The sequence below is a fragment of the Balaenoptera borealis genome (genome assembly GCF_965194805.1).
Source record: "Balaenoptera borealis genome assembly, contig: HAP1_SCAFFOLD_1776, whole genome shotgun sequence".
Lineage (NCBI taxonomy): Eukaryota > Metazoa > Chordata > Mammalia > Artiodactyla > Balaenopteridae > Balaenoptera > Balaenoptera borealis.
In genome coordinates this window covers 22,852-42,963 of record NW_028122471.1, presented here as the reverse complement: position 1 = coordinate 42,963, position 20,112 = coordinate 22,852, and the positions used below count along the sequence as shown (strand labels likewise).

Genomic DNA, 20,112 nt, shown 5'->3' with positions numbered 1-20,112 from the left:
TTATAGCACAGAATAAGGTCCATCTTGGTAATTGTTCAAGAATGTTTATTCTACTGTCTTTTGATGGAGTATTCTATAAATGTTAATTAGATAATGTTGATTGATAGCGCCATTCAGAGGATGTATATTTTACAGATATTTCTCCTCCTTTATCTACCAGCTACTGACAAGAGATGTTGAAGTATCCTATAAAAAGAATGGCTTTTTCTATCTCTCCTTTAATTTCTATCAGTTTTTGCCTTATATACCTATTTAAGGTTATAGGTCTTCTTGGAGAGTTGATTTCTTCTTTATGCCTGGTAAATTCCCTTTTTTATCTCTAATAATCTTGCTTCTGCTCTGTTCTGAAGTCTGCTTTGTCTGAAATTAGTATAGGTACTCTTGCTTTCTTTTGATTATTATTAGCATGGATACTTTTATCTATCCCTTTACTTTTTGACTTACGGCATCTTTATGATTTAAAGTTCTTTCCATGTATATACAAAATATCATTGTGTGTGTTCTTAATCTTCTCTGATAATTTCTGACTTTTAATTGGTGTTTTTAGAACATTATACTGGAGTCCTTCTGTGTAGTGGGAAGGTTTGAAAAGGGGGAAAGCTCTATAATCTTCTGATTAAATCTCAATGTTTTAGTAAGACTGTGTCTCAAGTCTGTGACTTTCAGAAGTATTTGTCCAGAGTTACAGTGTTTTAAAAAAAAAAAAAATCACCTTATCTCTGCTCTCTTCAGTGTTTTCCAATCTATTTTTTAAAGTTTTTAAAAATGTGCTGCATGAGAAAATCCTCATTCCATGCTAATATATGCACTTATATATTAATGCCATAATTTTCTTCATATAAAAATGTAGTTAATATAGAGAGCCAAATTTTCACTGAATAGAAATAAACTAGAATAAAATTTAATTGAAGAGTCTCTAAAAAAAAAATGAAATACGCTAAACATTCCATTCTAGTGTTATTTCCACATTAATTTTTAAACATGATTGCTTGCGTGTGTGTATGCATACTTACATACATGTATATCGCTCAAAACATTATATATGCTGGATCTATCATTTCTTAAATCCAACAACATTATTAAATGAAGGTAGAATTTGATGTTTTACAACTGCTATATACACATTTGTTCAACTACAACTACAATATGGTGTGCCAAGTTCCTATTTAGGAAGGTCATGTGAGAAAACTAATTTTTTTCCAAATCATTAAACAGATGGACACAAGGAATGAGCAGAGCAAAATTCCAGCCTTTCCTCATTATAGTTTATAGTAAGCATTTATTATAACATCTCTTAAATTCTTGAAACAGTGAAAAGGTCATATGCAAAATAAGATGATAAAAATACTTCAGGTGCTGAGCATATGAATGTTCCCACTGTAGACACAGAAATGGAGGGAAATGTGCAATAATTACCCTTAAAATCTAGGTTTATTGTGGCATCTGTAAACTAGCTAGGTAAAATAAAACTATGTTCAGAAGGCATATTACAGATATACTTAAATCTTTTGTTATTATAAGGATGTTACATTTTGGTGCAGAGCATTTGCTCTCTTAGAAATGATAGCTTGCATACATTCAAATAATATGAGTAATTTACCAAGGTTAGGGAAACCTTATATAGAAACAATAGTACAGCTTTTAAATTAAGAAAATATATTTAGAGATTAGTCCTATTCTTATTTTCAGATATATAGGCTTATAATTTTTAATACTAGAAGAAGCTTTGAATAAACATTTAGTGATAATATAATGTGTTTCAGTCACAGCTATATGCTTTCCTAGCTTTCATTTCATCTGCAGAATCCCTGTGAAATTATTACCCCTCATTTCACAATGCAAATACAAATTCTCAACCTGATTAAATAACACACCTACAGTCACTTTGCTCTTAAGTGACAGTTCTGAGGAGAGAAGTAAAAACAAGTAAAAATAGCAGCAACAAAAAACAATGATAATTACAAAACCATCCAATTTTATACCTTGCAAAGAAGTATTTCTACAAAAGTGTAAAGAAATGTATATGCTCTTATATCTGTTCATTTCAATATCAAAGATGCCTGACTTCTGAATGGACCATTCTCTCAAAAGAATTCTAATATTAAAGAAAATCAGAATATTAGAAAAGTAAAAGATTTTAAAGAAGATCAGAATATTGGAAAAGTAAACCTTTTTCTTATTGCAACACACACATCATGATTCACCTTGAAGCTCACTCAAAAGGAAAATGCATTTTCATCAATTTCCTAGTAATAACACTTGAACCTTTAATTTTTTTCAAATGTGAAAACTGAGGCACTGAGAAGTTATATAATTTCCCATTGTCTCAAAGCTAATAATTTCAGAACCCTGATATGGACATTTTGTTAGACTGACTTCAATGGTTAAGCTCTTTCCATATCATTTCTTTGTCTCCCCTTGACATACCTAAGCTCGATAATCTTTGGCTTATCTCTAGACTATTTCGTTTTCCATTCCGTATGGAAGTTGTTTTAAAGTTATCTGCCAGGTTCGTTTCCAATCACTGCCACACACCACACTTTCCCCTACATATCTCAGAAGAAAATCAAGTTTCCAATTTTATAGTGTAACTATTTTGTTTTATTGAAGTATACTTGATTTACAATATTACATTGGTTTCAGGTTTACAACATAGTGATTCAATATTTTTACAGATTATAGTCCATTTAAAGTTATTACAAAATAATGGCTATATTTCCCTGTGCTGTACAATATATCTTTGTTGCTTATTTATTTATAAAGTAACTATTAATGATCTTTGTTTTACAGACTCTCACCCACTTTTCTTCCCTTGTCTCTTATCTTTTAGGAAGTATTTACGCAATTTTCAGTAGTGTCAATTGTACAGTGCCAGGTTACTATACTTTTTATAATACTTTTACTTCATACAAACTGATTTATTTATCTTTTGTTTTCTTTTGCTTATTATCAAGTTGCCAAGATTTTCTAGTAACTCTGAGCAATAATAATACTTGATTATATTCTATAGGGTGCTTTAGCTGTCATTCATTTATCCTTTCAAGAAATATTATTAATTGGGTATCTAATTTGCACCATTCAGTAAAAAACCTATGTGGGAGAAATTTATGCTTATATTTGTTTTCATACGGGTTTATATGAACAGAACAGATAGATTATAAGGAATTTTGAAAAAATATTGCCTATAGTTTTAGAAGTACTCACACCTCCACCAAAAACATCATAATTAATATAGGCCCAAGTGCTTTTCCTTTAACTTACCACAAAGGGGAAAATGTGGCATTAAAGCATGTTTTAATATAATCCTCTTCCTTTTCCCCACTATCAGGGTCTGGTCTTTTGATTACTTAATACATGTCACTAGAACATTTAAAAACAACTTTATTCTGGGATTCATAGTAAATTGTTACAGTCTGCATCAGCAAATTGGCTTTTCATAGTAGTTGTATAAAACGAGGAACTTGCTTATCTAACCAGATGCCAAGTTCATTTCAAAATAATCTATAATTTAAAATAATCTATAGCAATCATTTAAAAATAATCTATAGCAGTGCAATAATGTTTCAATTTAATAATTTTTTTCAATTTTCACAGTTTTTCAACATATTATCAAATTAGGTGACATCTTTATTTTTCTTATTATTCAGAATTCATTTATTCATAGAGCAAATATTTATGGATTATGTACTCTGGCTAGACATCATGCTACACACTGGAGAAATAAAGGTTATCAAAGCATTCACATTCCCTGATTTCTGGAAAATTAAATCAAATTTATAAATATATAATCAAATATATATACATGTCAAATAAATATATAAAACTGGTACTCCCTAAGTTTGGAGACTTCAGAGAGGGAGAATGCCTATCAATGCTTTATCTTAGGATGAATTGATCAATTGTATGTCTTCCCCTGTGCATAGTACATCTCCTTAGACTCTGTAGAAAGTAAATTGTAAGCCTCTTGCAACAAAATTATTATTTATAAATTATATAGTTGTACAATTAATGGGCTTCTACTTTCAGTTAAATTTTAGCTCTGCACCTTTTTTTTTTTTTTTTTTACCTTATTACATATAGTTTCTGTGAGCCTTCCATTCAGAATATGATATGAATAGTAGCGTCTTGTTACTGAGTCCAAGCTGGTACTGCTCACCTCAGGACAGGGCAATAAGTTGAGAGAGGAGGTGTTGGGACACAGAATGGTGACTTTATTTGGAAAGCAAGCAGACTGAGAAGATGGTGGACTGATGTTCCAAAGAACCCTCCTACCAGAGTTAAAATTCAGGCTTCTTTTATACTAATGGGGGGTGTGTGTGTGTGACTGGTTGTCTCAGTCATTTCCATGCCAGCCAGATCCTGGAGAGGATGTGATAATCCTTTGTTCTTGCAATTGTCCACATATGTCTGGTCACAATGTTCCTGTAAACCTTCAACAAGACAAAAGTTATTTTCTGTGCTGCAACTTTCTATCTCTATATTAAGGAAAAGTATTATACTTTAAATGTCAAGCCCGAGAGGCAGAACATTGAGAAAGGGCTATCTTGTATATTTCAGGCTATTTACTGATTGACGAGACAAAGGTGCAGAGGCAGCTTGACTAAGCACAGGCAACAGAGCACAAAGGTTGGAGCTAAAGGAATAGATCCAATATGGAGTCAGGTTTGTTCTTTCTGTTACAATCTCAGCGTTATATCTACTAATAAAAAAATAAATCAAATTTTAGAAGAATAAATAAAATAGCCAACTGTCTGACCTTTGTCTTTGTCCTTAAATCAAAGTTTCAATAAGTTGGAAGAAAAGTAAACAAAGCAGTGCATTTCGACAAGAATATTCAGACAAGAAATTGCTTGGTTAGTCTATGAAGAGAGCATGATAGCTGATAGCATTGCAACTCTTTAGTCTTATACACCTATGTTGTGTGTTTCTTTACTTGTGTGTCAAGAAGATTGTCTGAGAAACTCTTTCATAGTGGAAATATTTTTTATTGAAAACATTATTTTCTTCAGTGACAGTTTGAATTTTAAAGAGGTCGATAAAGCACCTGTTTAGCTTAAGACAAAGTAATAAAGTTTTAGTTATGGAGTTGTAGACACTAGTATGCTGGGTATTTTGAAAGACTTAAAATCTTTTCCTTAATAACAAGAAATGATTCTCCTTGATCACTGATATATAATAAAAAAGTACTTATACTCACTCTGCATAAAATTTTGTAATGGATGAATTGGGAGAACTGTATCAGTAATGATACCCAAGGATGTCTGCATCCCTAGATACAATGCCTGGACATTGACTATGGTCGACACCATGTGATATGATTTCACCATTTGGGAGTTGAAATATATAATGTGAGCTGTGGCTTGAAAAGTGCCTGCACAGTGGGACATGTCCTTTTTTCCTGTTGCTTTTTGAATCTGGCCACCATATGAAGATGCCTGGGTTGGTCTCCTGAAAACATTTGGCCAGTAGCAAAATCACCAGTACTATAAGTAAGGCCATCATTACCATCCAGCCCAAGTTGAGCCTCCTAGTGATTGTAGTTTCGTGAGTGACCACAGGAGACCCGCTGAAGAACCACCCAACTAGGCCCAGGCCAAACTGATAACCACAAATTGTGAGAAGATAAAATGTTGTTATACGTCATTACATTTCAGAGGTTTGTTATGTAGCAAAGTAATATAAAAACTCATATTTAGAGTGATCTAGTCACAAGTCCAAGGTGGCTATTATTGGGTAAATGTAATAATAAATAGCATCTGCATAGTACTTTATGTATAACACGTCTTCACAGTAATTGTTTTATTTGGTCCCAAGATCTTCTAAATTCTCATTGGACTTTTTTGTTCGTTTCCTGCCACAATGTGGTTCTAAGTAACTAAGTACAGTGCATAAAAAAGATATAAAAATAACTTAATGGACCACTCAGCAGAATAAAAAATATATGCTAAACGTCAATAAAAATAAATATATTTCTCCTTTTTGGCAATGATTTGAAAGTTGTAGAATAGTGTTTGTGTTTATTGTGGTAGTAAAAAACAATCTTCTGGGTATTTTAATGTACACACCACATATATTTACAGATATCAATACTAAGATATTTGATAAATTAATGATTATTTATTGTGGTAAACTAAAAAAAATCCCCCCCCAAAGATATTCGTAGACTAATCTGTGGAACCCATGAATGTCACCTTATTTGGAAAAAAAAAAGGTCTTGCAGATATGATTAAGTTAAGGATCTTGAGGTGGGAAGATTATTCTAGATTATCTGAGTGGGCCCTAAATGCAATGATATATATCTTTATGAAAGAGAGACAGTTGAAGATCTGAAAAACACAGAGGAGAAGGCTGTGTGAAGACAGAGTAGAGTGAGAGTTGAAGGTGCCAGCCTTGAAGATTGGGATGATAGAGCCACAAGCAAAGGAATTCCACGAGCAGCCAGAATTCGGAAGAGGAAAAAATCAAATTATCTGCTAAAGTCTCTGGAGGGAGTGCCTACACCTTAATTTTGGCCAAGGGAAACTAATTTTGGGCTTCTGGCCTCAAGAACTCTGAAGCATAAATTACTGTTGTTTGAACCCACCAAATCTGGTTAATTTGTTTTAACAGATATAGAAAACCAACAGAGTTATGCTCTATTAAAATAGCAAATTGAATTTGAAAATATCTTTAAAATTTACATTTTAAAAAATTTCCAAAATGAATAAAACTAATGAATCATAAGGTAAATAAATAATAGCTTGTGAACACGAAAAAGGTAATAACTTGGATTAATCACTATTGTTTTAGCACCTATAAGGAAAATGTATTTGATGTCTTAGGTTCCATTTCAATGCCTGATCAACAATAAATGATGAGTAGGGGACACATTCAGATTGGTGATCCCAGGGCCAAATCAATTACAACCACTGCATTATGACTATAGATTTTCAGTGGTATTTTCAGTGTGATGAGAAGCAAAAATAAAATGGAAAGTTTTCACTGGAGAATTGACATATTTCATTTACATGTGGACACTTTACTCTGATTGGCACCTAAGGAAAATATAAGGAAAGATTGGAATAAGGGAAAATGATTACAAGATTGTTACTGTAGACCAAGTAAGGAATGCTGTTACATTTAATGGATACACCATAATTAGTATTCATTTCCAGTTGTTGAAAATTTGGGTGATTTCTAGTTGAGGGCTATTAATAAAGCTGTTATGAACATTATTTAAGAACCCACTGGTGTTCTTTTCATTTCTCATGGGTTAATAACCAGAAATGGTAATACTGAGTCATAAGGTTAGTGCATAGGAGAAACTCCTAAACAAATATCCTAAGTATTATTTTATACTCTTCTTACTCTCCCTTCCTTCTTTTTCTGAGACTTCAATTACAAATTTAATACGCAAAACATTTTTGTCCTACAGGTCACAGGAGGTCTGTTCCTTTTCAGTTTCAGGTTTTTTCAATCTGTACATCAGTTTGGATGGTCACTTTTACTCTGATTTCAAGTTTATTGATCTTTAGTGTTTAAAGTTATTCAACATATAATCTATTGTGCCTGAAGTTTTCTTCAAGGCCTAATTCTGCTCTCAAGAAACTTCAGTAAATTTTAAAATTATTCAGTGAATCACATTATTCACTGTGAATTTCATTTATTCCTTGTTTCCTTTCTCTTTCTAATTATTCTCTTTTTTATGTTTATAATTTTCAATGAAACCTGTGCATGGTGAAGGGGTTAGCCTTAAAGAGGATCCACAAAGGTTAATCCAGAAAACTTGAACATTTACACAATAAACATATGTTTTCTTATAATCCTTCTCTGTCTTTTCTTCGTTTTGGGGGTGGGTAGTATATGATTTTATAACAACGTGCATTCTAATAACAAACCTAATCTTCTACCATTTTATAATCTTTTGCCTTCCATTCCAAATCCAGAAACAGATTTTGTAGATATCTATGTTCTTAATATATCTGCCCCTTCATCTGCTTTCCACTGAACTGTTTTAGCACAGGCTCTCATTACATCTTGGCTAGATTATATGTAATAAAATCTCAATGTATCATTGACTTAATATTACACTAACAGAAAATATTGCTAAAACATAATGGCATTAAAACTATATATTAGTCTGCTCAGCATGCCATAACAAAATATCACAAACTGGATGGCTTAAACAACAGAAATCTATTTACTCACAGTTCTGGAAGATAGAATCCAGCCAATTTAGTGTTTTGTGAGGGCTCTCTTCCTGGCTTGTACTTCTGGCTATGTCCTCACATATACTTTCCTCAGTGCCTGTGTTCAGAGAGAGAGAGAGAGAATGAGAGGGAGGAGGGCAAGCTCTCTGGCATGCCATCTTATAAGGAGACTAATCCATCAGATGAGGACCCCACCCTTAAGATCTCATTTAACCTTAATTACTTCATTAGAGTCCCATCTCCAAATACAGCCACTCTGGGGGTTAAGGCTTCAATATATGAATTGTAGGGGGACACACACATCAGTCCATATTGCATTATCACTAAAATTAAATTTGTAACACCATTAAAAAATATCACTTTAAAGGTGAATCTTAAATAGTAACTTTCAATTTTGGCTGTACACATGAAAAGCAAAAAGCAAAGTTTCTTCCAATATGTTCTATGATATTTCTTTACTTTTTTCTTCATTGATTGGTGGCGGAGTAAATCATCTCTTCCTATAGATTTAGGATAAAATAGTCTACTTTTATTTTGCAAATCCACCTATTAAACAGACACATACACAAAGATATAAAGACACATAATATATTAGAAATTGTGTGTGTGTATATATATATATATATATGGTAGCAATACGTAAAATCTATGTCTATATATCATTAGAGACCAACAAACTGATTAGACTATAACTTTCAAATAACATTGAGAGAGGTAGAAATTAAATTATCTTTCCATGTTTACAAAGTAAAGCCCTGTAAATTGACATTAATGATCAGAATTATTTCCACATGTTTCTTGTTACTTGAGCTCTGTGATAGATTATTACTAACTGAATGTGATGGACTCCATCTGAGTCACACACCTAATTTATCACTGCCTAAAAATTCAAGGACAAGACAGATGAAAATGTAGGGGATATGGCAATTAGACATGTGCTTATCTAGGTCTTATTTTAGTTCACAAAGGGAAGTTTTTTTAAAGCAGAATTATATGTGGTATATAACAATTTTCCAATAAATAGTTATGAAATAGAGAAAGAAAAATATTAAGGAATTTAGAATAATATCTTATGGAGTATATTAAATTCTAACCATTAGTTTAAGAAACTATGAAACTAGAAAAATGTACAGAGATGATAATAATAATATTGATTTTTACTGAAAATTTTCAAGAAATTTATATAAGTTAATTTCTGTATAATGAATTAGGATAACATAGAGCAGCTGAAGAGTTAAGAAAATAATCACAGTTAATCACAATAATTTATCAAAGAAGTAATATATTTCACAGGTAATTTTGCATCTTTCAAATTACATTTCCATTTAGATAATTTGTGATCATTATAAAATCACATACTATATAAGTAGATAATTTGATTTTCAAAAAATGGTAATAATGTGATTTTACTTGAGTAGGAGTTTGGACCCCAAATACATGCATTATTTGAATTACATATAATATATAATTATATATATATTATAATAATGCAATGATTTTATATATATATAATGTAACTGCTAAAGAATGCAATTGATGCTGATTAAAAGTGATCTTTGCACAAAATAATCTGATTACTTAACTTTCATTTATTCTCTTTAAAATACTGATGAATTATTTAGCTTAGAGCATTGTATAAATTTTAACATCTTACAAACAAATAATACTACATTAATATACCATGCTTTTAATTTTGATCATTATTTGCAGATAACTGATTATATTTTTCTCTTTATTTACAATCAACTTATTTAAAAGCAAGTCAGGAGTAAAATATCTAATCAAAGACCAGTACATCTGGAGAAATGGTAGGGATTTATTAGGTAATAATTAAAGACTGACGTTTTCATTAAAGTTCTAAATTTTGTTTAAGCAACTACATAACAAAATAGTCAAACATAAATACCTATTATAATTGCCTAAATTAAAATTGAAACCCAAAATGAGTAGGTACATTACAGAGGAAATGTATCATGTAGATATTTATTTGATAGGACACTTTTTTATGTGTGATAGAAATGTTACATATTTATATCTTTTCTCTTTTTTATCCACTGACATCAATTTGGTTGTAAAGAATTGCTTCTTGTCATAAATGTCTTTCTGCCCATCAAAATCAATTTAAGCATCAAGTTTAGTTTAAAAAAATGACAAAAATATTTTCATTTTCAGTTGCTATTAAGCAAATGCTGAATATATATCCTTGTATCATTTTTTACTTCACTTATGTATAGATGCACACATGTACATCTGTTCTTGCTGTTGATAATATAGAAGTAATCTCACATTCAGAATTACTTACTATTTAAAGAGGAATGACTATTTTCTTCATACTATATATAACTTTACTTACGTAATATTTTCAAAACAATGTTTAATGTTGAAGAGTTTGTATGTTGGTTTTCTTGTCTCATATCCATTTCCTCTTTTCAAGAATTTGCTGGGCTTTGATTATGAATTACTCTGTCCACACTCTTTGCTCACTGGTTCAGGTGTTGCTGACATTATCCCATTTCACTGATGGCCATACCTTCCAGCTGTACCCAGCTGGGGAGATCACACTCCCATGGAGATTGGTTGTAGAGTGGGAACAAAACTAAAGCCATGAACAAAGCTATTCTAGGACTTTTGTTAGAATTTTTGAAAAAAATTTTACTCTTGGGTTTTATGTATTGTAAACCTGGAAGCAGTCCTGTGGTCATAATGAAGCATGGGATCTACCCACAGAACCAACAAAGAAAGCCAAGCAGAGAGATGGGGAAGCACAGTTGAATTTTGATGACATTTTTTGAGTTTCCAGATTTATCAGAAGCCAGTAATAGCTTTGGATTATTTATTTTCTTAAGAGCCTATGAATTTCTGATTTCTCTAAAAAGAGTATAAATTGGGTTTTTAGGACTTTCCTATGCATGAAGAAATTTTAGATTAGCCAAGGTAAATGATTTGTCCTTGGTCAAACAGGGAGATACAGAGGTTAAATCCAACTTCCTGTGCCTCTTTAGAGCTTTCTCAGTTCATGATTATATTTGTTTTAGCTGCATTAATAGACGCATATATATGTGAGTGTTGAAAGGGATTCTGTCAACTCTACAGTAAACTACTGATACAGTCATAAAGTTGTTTTGTGAAATCTAGTATTATTTGTTTCATTTTCTCTTGTTAATTGGTTAATTTGAAATTTCATGTGATTTGGAATAAAGTTACATGGAATCTAAATTTCATTCTACTATAGTTACTAATATAATACAAAGTGAAATTTTTTTTAATCCTTTGAACTTGTTCAACGTTTTAACCAAATTAGAGAAAGAGAGAGAGAGAGAAAGTGTTCTTGGTACTGATGATAGTTGTTGTTACCTAGTCCTGTCACCTTGAGGTAAATCAGCTAAAATTTTTGGATTTCCATGTATATATGTAAAATAAAAGAGACTGATCAGGGGCTTCCCTGGTGGTGCAGTGGTTGAGAGTCTGCCTGCCAATGCAGGGGACACGGGTTCGAGCCCTGGTCTGGGAAGATCCCACGTGCCGCGGAGCAGCTAGGCCCGTGAGCCACAATTACTGAGCCTGCGCGTCTGGAGCCTGTGCTCCGCAACAAGAGAGGCCGCGATAGTAAGAGGCCCGCGCACCGCGATGAAGAGTGGCCCCCGCTCGCCACAACTAGAGAAACCCTCGCACAGAAACGAAGACCCAACGCAGCCATAAATAAATAAATAAATACTTAAAGTAAAAGTCTATTAAAAAAAAAAGAGACTGATCAGATTACCTATAATAGAATTTTCACTTTTACTAAGTTTAGCATTAAAACCAGTATGTTATTAACATGTGTAATTTTATTATTTTTATTTTTTAAACTTATTTAACAACACGTGTACCTTTGCAACAAATTATTAGCCTATATCAGAGCTCTCAAAAACTGAACATACTTTATTTGGTCTATGATATAGGGCTTTAATAAGTCTTTGCCAACATTTAACAACTTGGAGAATTCACATAGAATTTGGAATTCTGTACTGCATAACAAAACAAATAATAATATATAAAAACGCGGAAGATCTGGCCGCACTGGCCAGCCTGACCATATGGGAAAGAGTCACTGAAGCTGCAGAGCAGATACACCATTTAGTTAGGGCCCGCTCTGAGCCACAGTTTACACAGACTCATATTTTTTGAACATGCTGATTATTAATAGGGTGTGAATAGTGGTCTTTGTCGAGCTTGAATATTTCACTAATTTATTTTATTCCCCAGACCCTGGGACATTTGGACTTGTGATCTCTCAGAAATGCATTGATGAATATGAATAGTGTTCTTCATGAATACAAGAGTCAGGCACTTGGTTGCAAAACTGTAGTCCAAGAGCTAGAGTTTGATCAACTTTCAACATTAAAACTGTGTTTAATAGTATACATTGTGGCTGCAGTGGTCTAATTATGTGATGGAAATAAATGGCACTGGTGCAAAGCTGTGTACAGTTTAGAAAATTAGACATATTTGACAATAAGTGATGTGAACAGAAAAATTCACAGGGGGAGATTGTGGCATTATATTATATTATATTGATATAAACTGTAGGGAAATAACAACAACAAAAGAGACCTGCTGTGGTATAGAAAATGGATATTAAGCAGAACACTAAATTATATGTACAATTTGATTACAACTGTGTTTAAAGTACATACACTAGGACTGCAGCAAAAACAAAAATGAAAGGATTGGCTTTGTTTGGATGATTTTATTTCTTGTTTTAAAATTTCATTTAATGTTTTCTATATTTATTTTATAATAAAAGTAATCAAAATAAAAGAGGAAAGCAAGTAATTTATTTGAGAACAGCTATCTTTATATTTTTGAAGTAACATCACAATAAATTGAATTTATTCAACAGATATTTATTATAGACCTACTATGTCAAACACTTAACTAAACATCCATGTTTCAAGATAAATACAACATATTTTCAAGTGTCTTGTGTTCCAGAACAGTATTTTCCAAAGTTTTAAAATCATGAATTACATAGTAAAATTTTATTTTTCTGTTTTATAAATAAAAATAAATAGTATACATCAATTTATGAATTATAAACTTGCAGTTAATTTATATATGAAATATTAGTAAATATTAGTAAAACTTAATTCTTTCTTTCCTTACAAGTAAAATGACATATGAATAGAAGAACTCAAGTTTTTTATTCATAGACCATTGCTCTAGAATCCAGAGGACCTACCATGGAAAAGTACATACAAAGCTTAGATTCCAGCTGGGAAAGACAGGTATACAAGTGAGGAACTATAAGAAAAATATTGAGATTGCATGGTATAATATGAAGTTGAGATCACTTATGTGGCTGTATTTGATGAGGTAAATAAATAAGACAGTTTTTATTCAGTAGAACTCATAATCATTTGAAAGACAGTTTCAGGAGAAATGGAGATAAGTTATCATGCTATTAAATACTATCAGTGTTGTGAGGTGCATTCTGAAGGTTTTTCAGCAATAATTCCAAAGAAGTTTAGGAAATAAACTTTGTTAATAATTCTATACATCCAAGTTCACAAATAAGCATGAACTTGGCAGTGTTGGCCTGGGGAATCTGAGATAAATAAGCACAAGCCTCAACCTTGGGTGTACTGCTAGTAATCCTCTCAACAACACTCATTTTTACTTACAATGGAAACAAATACTTTTAATAATGGAAGCATTGATACTAACAGATCCATTTTTGCCTAGTTTCCAATTTTGTCAAAAGTTTCAAATATTTGATTCAAGTTTCATATACTAAAAATGTTAACTGGTTCTACCTTACATCAGTGTTATTTGTTAGTTCATTTACAGGTAGAATATCATTTAGCTGAAAATAGTTGACATTCAGACATTAAAGGAGTATGAAAATTACTTACATTGAAGGACTATGAAAGATACTTACTGGACTTCCCTGGTGGCACAGTGGTTAAGAATCTGCCTGCCAATGCAGGGGACACGGGTTCGATCCTTGATCCGGGAAGATCCCATATGCCATGGAGCAGCTAAGCCCGTGCACCACAACTACTGAAGCCGGTGTGCCTAGAGCCCGTGCTCTGCAACAAAAGGAGCCACCACAATAAGAAATCCGCATACCGCAGGGAAGAGTAGCCCCTGCTCGGTGCAACTAGAGAAAGCCCGTGCACAGTAATGAAGACCCAAAGAAGCCCAAAAAATAAATACATAAATAAATAATTTTAAAAAAAGAAAGATACTTACTACAATATGTGAATTAATGACTGATTTTTTGTCAGTCTATTTTGTCAATTTATTTCTGTTCCCTTTATAAACTCTGCACGAAGATAATTTGGTATTTGCTTACGTACATGCCAGAACCAAACGTTTAAATTAAAGAGAAATATGAATGAATTGATATTATTTTGATAGTAGACATAATGTGCATTTGACATTAGCAGTGTCAAACAGGCTTTCAGGAGTTACGACATAAGAAAATTAGCACATAGTACTCCAAAGTTCAGTTAAGCACTAAGAATATTAAGTCTGATTCCTGTTAAATTTTTCTGTTCATTGTTCACAATTGAATATCATGGTGAAGAATTTGTCATTAGTAAATTATATTGTAAAAACATTCAGAAAGTTATTCTTCAAAATAATTTTAGTACTGTAACATAGACAAAATAATTATACAAATTGGAAAGTATTCAAAGGCTATGTATACGATGCACACATTAAATTTTAAATAAATGAATAGCATGCATTCATTTATAAATTATAAACTTGAATTAAAGTTAAATACTAAATATTAGTAAAACATAATTCTTTCTTTTCTGAAAATTAAAACTGAATATGAATAGAAAATTTGATACTCTTGTGGAGGTCTTTGTTTTGTTTTGTTTTTATTTACAAACTGTTGTTTTACAATCCAGAGGACCTACCATGAAAAAGGCACATAAGAAGCTTAGAATCCAGCTGAGAAAGGAAGTTATGGTTTCTTTCTTTCTTTTTTTTTTTTTTTCTTGGCTCAGGATGGGAACATTTATTTTGGTCTATTTGGATTCTTCTTTCTGCATTAGCTTCACAGATTTTTCTCAATAAGATGTAGACACTGGATGGACTTCATTTACAAGGAAACTGCAAGATAAATGGAGTGGCTAATGTCCATCAATTTGAAACGTGTAAATATTTATGATAAAATTATATCTGTCTTTGTGAGGATTTTTGTTTGAATCTTGGATGCAACAAAATGTAATGCTCAACTGGGGGAAGAGTCCCATGAGTATAGAATAAGAATTGTTCCTTTTATTCAAGATTCAATGTAGCCATTTTATGCAAAATTTTCATACTAGCTTTGCCACATAGCATTGCAATACCAATACTAGAATCCACAATTTAAAGAGGCTAGAGCACATAAGAGTTATGGTTTCTTAGTGAGTAATTAGAGATCAGTAGAAGGAACTGAAGATAGTGGCAGCAGTTAGAATTGACTTGATAAGAAGATGAACGTTTTCCTGCATGGGCTCCTTGATGTCTGTTTACCATTTGTACACTTTGTTATTTCCATTTCTCTCATTTCTTTAAAACTTTACTTCTCAGATGAATGATTCATCCTTGGATGTTGCCATCATCACCCCCCCTTTATTGGGTTCAGCTATTATATATTTATATAACTCTTTTTTTAAAAAAAGATAACTATTTGTTAACCTCAATTAGATTTGCAAAAGAAATCATGTATTTTAAATACAGATGTAATAAATAGTTCACTCTCATTTCGTGTAAATTGGGAACAATATCACAAACACATATTTCCTTGTTCCTTGGCATTAACCTCACTTAGTGACTATGAACTCCCCGTATTTTATAATGGTTACCAGGTTCTTCAACTTTTTAGGGAAGGTCAACTATTCTTTCAGAGGTTGTTCTTGAACAAATTGTGACATAATGTTTCATCATTAATAGCAAATCTTTCCAAATAGTTTCTTTATAATTAGTACTCTTTAAAATCTTTCCTTATAAAATGTCATGACAATAACTTATTTGGGATTTTGAAAGTACCTGTTGAGATTTTTCATCATGAATTACATTTTATTTTATTTTTTAATATGTGGTATTAAATTCATTAATTTTAGAACATAAATCAACCTTGCATTCCTAGGGTTAAATCCTCCCAAATTTATTTCATCTCTGGATATTCCCAGCATTCCCAACGTTCTTAAAAAACATCCATCACATAAAATATACACAAATACAATTTTCAATAGCATGCACACTACAATTTTTATACAGAGGTACAAATATAGAATCTATATTTCACCAGTCTCACCTCGCTACCACTCAGTGTCTCATGCAGAATGTTACTTTCCTCCATAATATTCAAATGATTTCCCTGAATGTACTTAGTAGGCTGAAGAGACACATTACCTTTCTAGATATTTTTCCTGAATATGATATAAAATAGTGAAAAGTATAAAGTGATTTCTGAACATAACCATTTCTTTTTATTCATAGCAGTACTCTGAATCTCTAAAATTTTTACATTGATTAACTGAGGCGAAATTTTCAGAGACAATGTACCAAAGTGACATGTTCATCATTTGAAATTAATTTAATAATAATTGGAATATATTATGAGAAGGTAACAGAACAAGAGTTAAATTTCCCAGTTTCACTCTTGTATAAGATGCCTCTTGTTCTGTATTTAATCATAACTTAGATAATTATTTTGTCTGTTTTGAATATCACCATCATTTTTCATTTCAGGAAAAAATGTGATATAAATAAGTATTATCTTTATAGCATAAAAAGAACATAAAGCATTTCTTGAGGTATTGGAAAATTATGTAATATAGCAATGTTGCAATATTATAAAATACAATATGGCACAAAATGTAAATGTCAGGATAAATAGAATTTACAAGATAAATTAGAATTTTGTAGAATTAATTCTGCAAGGAAATTGAATTGATGTAGTTGCCAATTTGCTTGGTTACCAATCTTATGGACTAGTGAAAGATTAAAATGCTTGAAATCTAAGCATCATTGATTATTGAGTTCATGATCAAGGGGCAGAGTTTTCCTTTGGATGCTTTTAATTTACATTGAAAATCAAGTTCTAAGGAATTAAAGGCAGAGAGAGTGGCTGAATTCTGGGAAGATGAACTTATTTTCATTTTGAAGTCTACCTAGGTCAGGAAAGCTTCATTAGTATATTAAGAGAAGCCAGAATGAACATTGTGGTACATGTCTCTTTTTGAACTATGGTTTTCTCAGGGTATATGCGCAGTAGTGGGATTGCTGGGTCATATGGTATTTTTAGTTTTTTAAGGAACCTCCATATTGTTCTCCATAGTGGCTGTATCAATTTACATTCCCACCAGAAATGCAAGAGGGTTCTCTTTTCTCCACACCCTCTCCAGCATTTATTGTTTCTAGATTTTTTGATGATGGCCATTCTAACCGGTGTGAGGTGATACCTCATTGTGGTTTTGATTTGCATTTCTCTAATGATTAGTGATGTTGAGCATCCTTTCATGTGTTTGTTGGCAATCTGTATATCTTCTTTGGAGAAATGTCTGTTTAGGTCTTCTGCCCATTTTTGGATTGGGTTGTTTGTTTTTTTGTTATTGAGCTGCATGAGCTGCTTGTATACTTTGGAGATTAATCCTTTGTCAGTTGCTTCATTTGCAAATATTTTCTCCCATGCTGAGGGATGTCTTTTCTTCTTGTTTATTGTTTCCTCTGCTGTGCAAGCCAGGACACAGAAGCAACCTAAGTGTCCACTGACAGATGAATGGATAAAGAAGATGTGGTACATATATACAGTGGAATATTACTCAGCCATAAAAAGAAATGAAATTGAGTTATTTGTAGTGAGGTGGATGGACCTAGAGTCTGTTATACAGAGTGAAGTCAGAAAGAGAAAAACAAATACTGTATGCTAACACATATATATGGAATCTAAAAAAAATGGTCCTGATGAGCCTAGGGGCAGGACAGCAATAAAGACACAGATGTAGAGAATGGACTTGAGGACATGGGAAGTGGGGTAAGGGTAAGCTGGGATGAAGTGAGAGAGTGGCATGGACATATATACACTACCAAATGTAAAATAGATAGCTAGTGGGAAGTAGCTGCATAGCACAGGGAGATCAGCTAGGTGCTTTGTGACCACCTAGAGGGGTGGGATGGGGAGGGTGGGAGGGAGATGCAAGAGGGACAGGATATGGGGATATATGTATACATATAGCCGATTCACTTTGTTATACAGCAGAAACTAACACAACATTGTAAAGCAATTATACTCCAACAAAGATGTTTAAAAAATTGTAAAAAAAAAAGAAAAAAGAAAAAAAAAGAAAAGCCAGAATTTGCAAGACACAAGGGAGGAACTGAGGACTGATTTCTTCTCTATTGAAAAAGAATGGATTGGAAGTTCCTGAGAAAGGAAATAGGTCAACTGGAAGAAAGAAGGAAGGTTTAAAGTACAACTTTGGGAAAAAAGCAAACTCTGAGATATTAAAAAGTTTAAGAATGATTGAATGTGAGGAAGTATGTAAATGAAAGATCCTCCAAAGGCATAAATTGTGAGGCTGACCTTCTTTTTCTTTTATGGTTCAACAGGATTTTTTAATTAGGTATCATCTTGATTCCTAGTCCTCATATGTCATAATATTTGGACAATTTAACCTTTCAACAATGATCTATTTAAGCCTCCATTAGATATGTGATCAGCCTGTTTTTTGCGTGTCAAGGTGACACTGAGGACAGGTCCAGAGCTTGCTTACTCATCGAGGAATGCCAGCCAAGTAGGCCTGAAGAAGAAGCAAGACTAGCCCCAAGTAATCTTTGAGCCAGAGAGATCAGGAAAAAACTTCTCCAAAACAGGGACCGTAGGCTTATGTACACATTAATATTCTAAAAATAATATAATTCATGACATTATGATTGCTAAGAAGAAAAGCACAACATCAAAATAAACGCCTACTTAATGCAAAACTAACCTACATATACAACATATCATTTGTAATAGTAACTTCTAAAGAAACTCTTGATGTAAGGAACATTTTGAAAGTAAAGATTACACCTTAGTGGTTGAAGCCTGATTTCCACTACAAAGAGAGTAAAAGTCAAGGGTATTTTTTTTCCTTGTAGGAAGTGCAGCACTATAATAATTTGAGGGATTAATTCAGTCTACCTTTGATAGCTTCAACTTTCCTAATGACCTCTGTCTTGCCATCACCATGTAATTACTAAAATGAGAAATCCCCACTTTAGAAAATATAATTAAAATATTTATTAAAACCTTTCATGGCCAAAGCATGGTTCTATAGTCGGTGCACTTTGAAAATTATACAATATAGTTCCTAACTTCAATTGAATTAGTAAAATATTTAATCCACCATCATTTCCTGTGGCAAAGGACACAAAAGAAAAGATTAAATTGAACTCTGAGAGATGGGAAATCCTGGCAGTCCATGACCCTTCTTGACTGGCATCCAAAAATATGGTTGGGAAACCATAGGATGGGAAAGAATGGTGCCATTTAAGGATGGGCAAAGCTCTATGTTGTGTTTAGTTTTCAAAAGTGTCTAAAGCTCTTTTATTTTCTTTAAATGTTCAGGGCTTTTACTTTTATTATAAGTATTTTGGAGAAGATTCAAATGTGTGAGAGTTTTTTAAATGATAATATTCCTAAGGTTTCTTACAAATTATGTTATAAGTGTGTAGTTCCAATTTAGAAATAAACATTGCTTATCATTTCCATAATTACTAAAACATTTTTAATGAATAGAGGTATTAAATTTCAGTTGGGAAGAGACAGGATCTTATAATAAAACAATTTTTATAGCAAGGGCACAATTATCTCTACACTAAAGGGAAGAAAAACCTATTAACAAAAATTTGAATGTTAGTGATAAACACCAGAGCATGGATAAGTTTTGCAACAGTC

The 20,112-nt window shown here is 32.3% G+C and overlaps 1 long non-coding RNA gene across 1 annotated transcript; it reads right to left on the bottom strand.

The window, feature by feature from the left end:
* Window positions 1-3,139: 3,139 nt before the first annotated feature.
* On the bottom strand, window positions 3,140-18,249 carry LOC309622192. The gene is made up of 3 exons (XR_014240592.1): window positions 14,110-18,249; window positions 8,188-8,286; window positions 3,140-4,430 (listed from the first exon to the last, which is right to left on the bottom strand). It is a non-coding gene; the product is annotated as an uncharacterized lncRNA (long non-coding RNA).
* Between the last annotated feature and the right edge of the window lie 1,863 nt (window positions 18,250-20,112).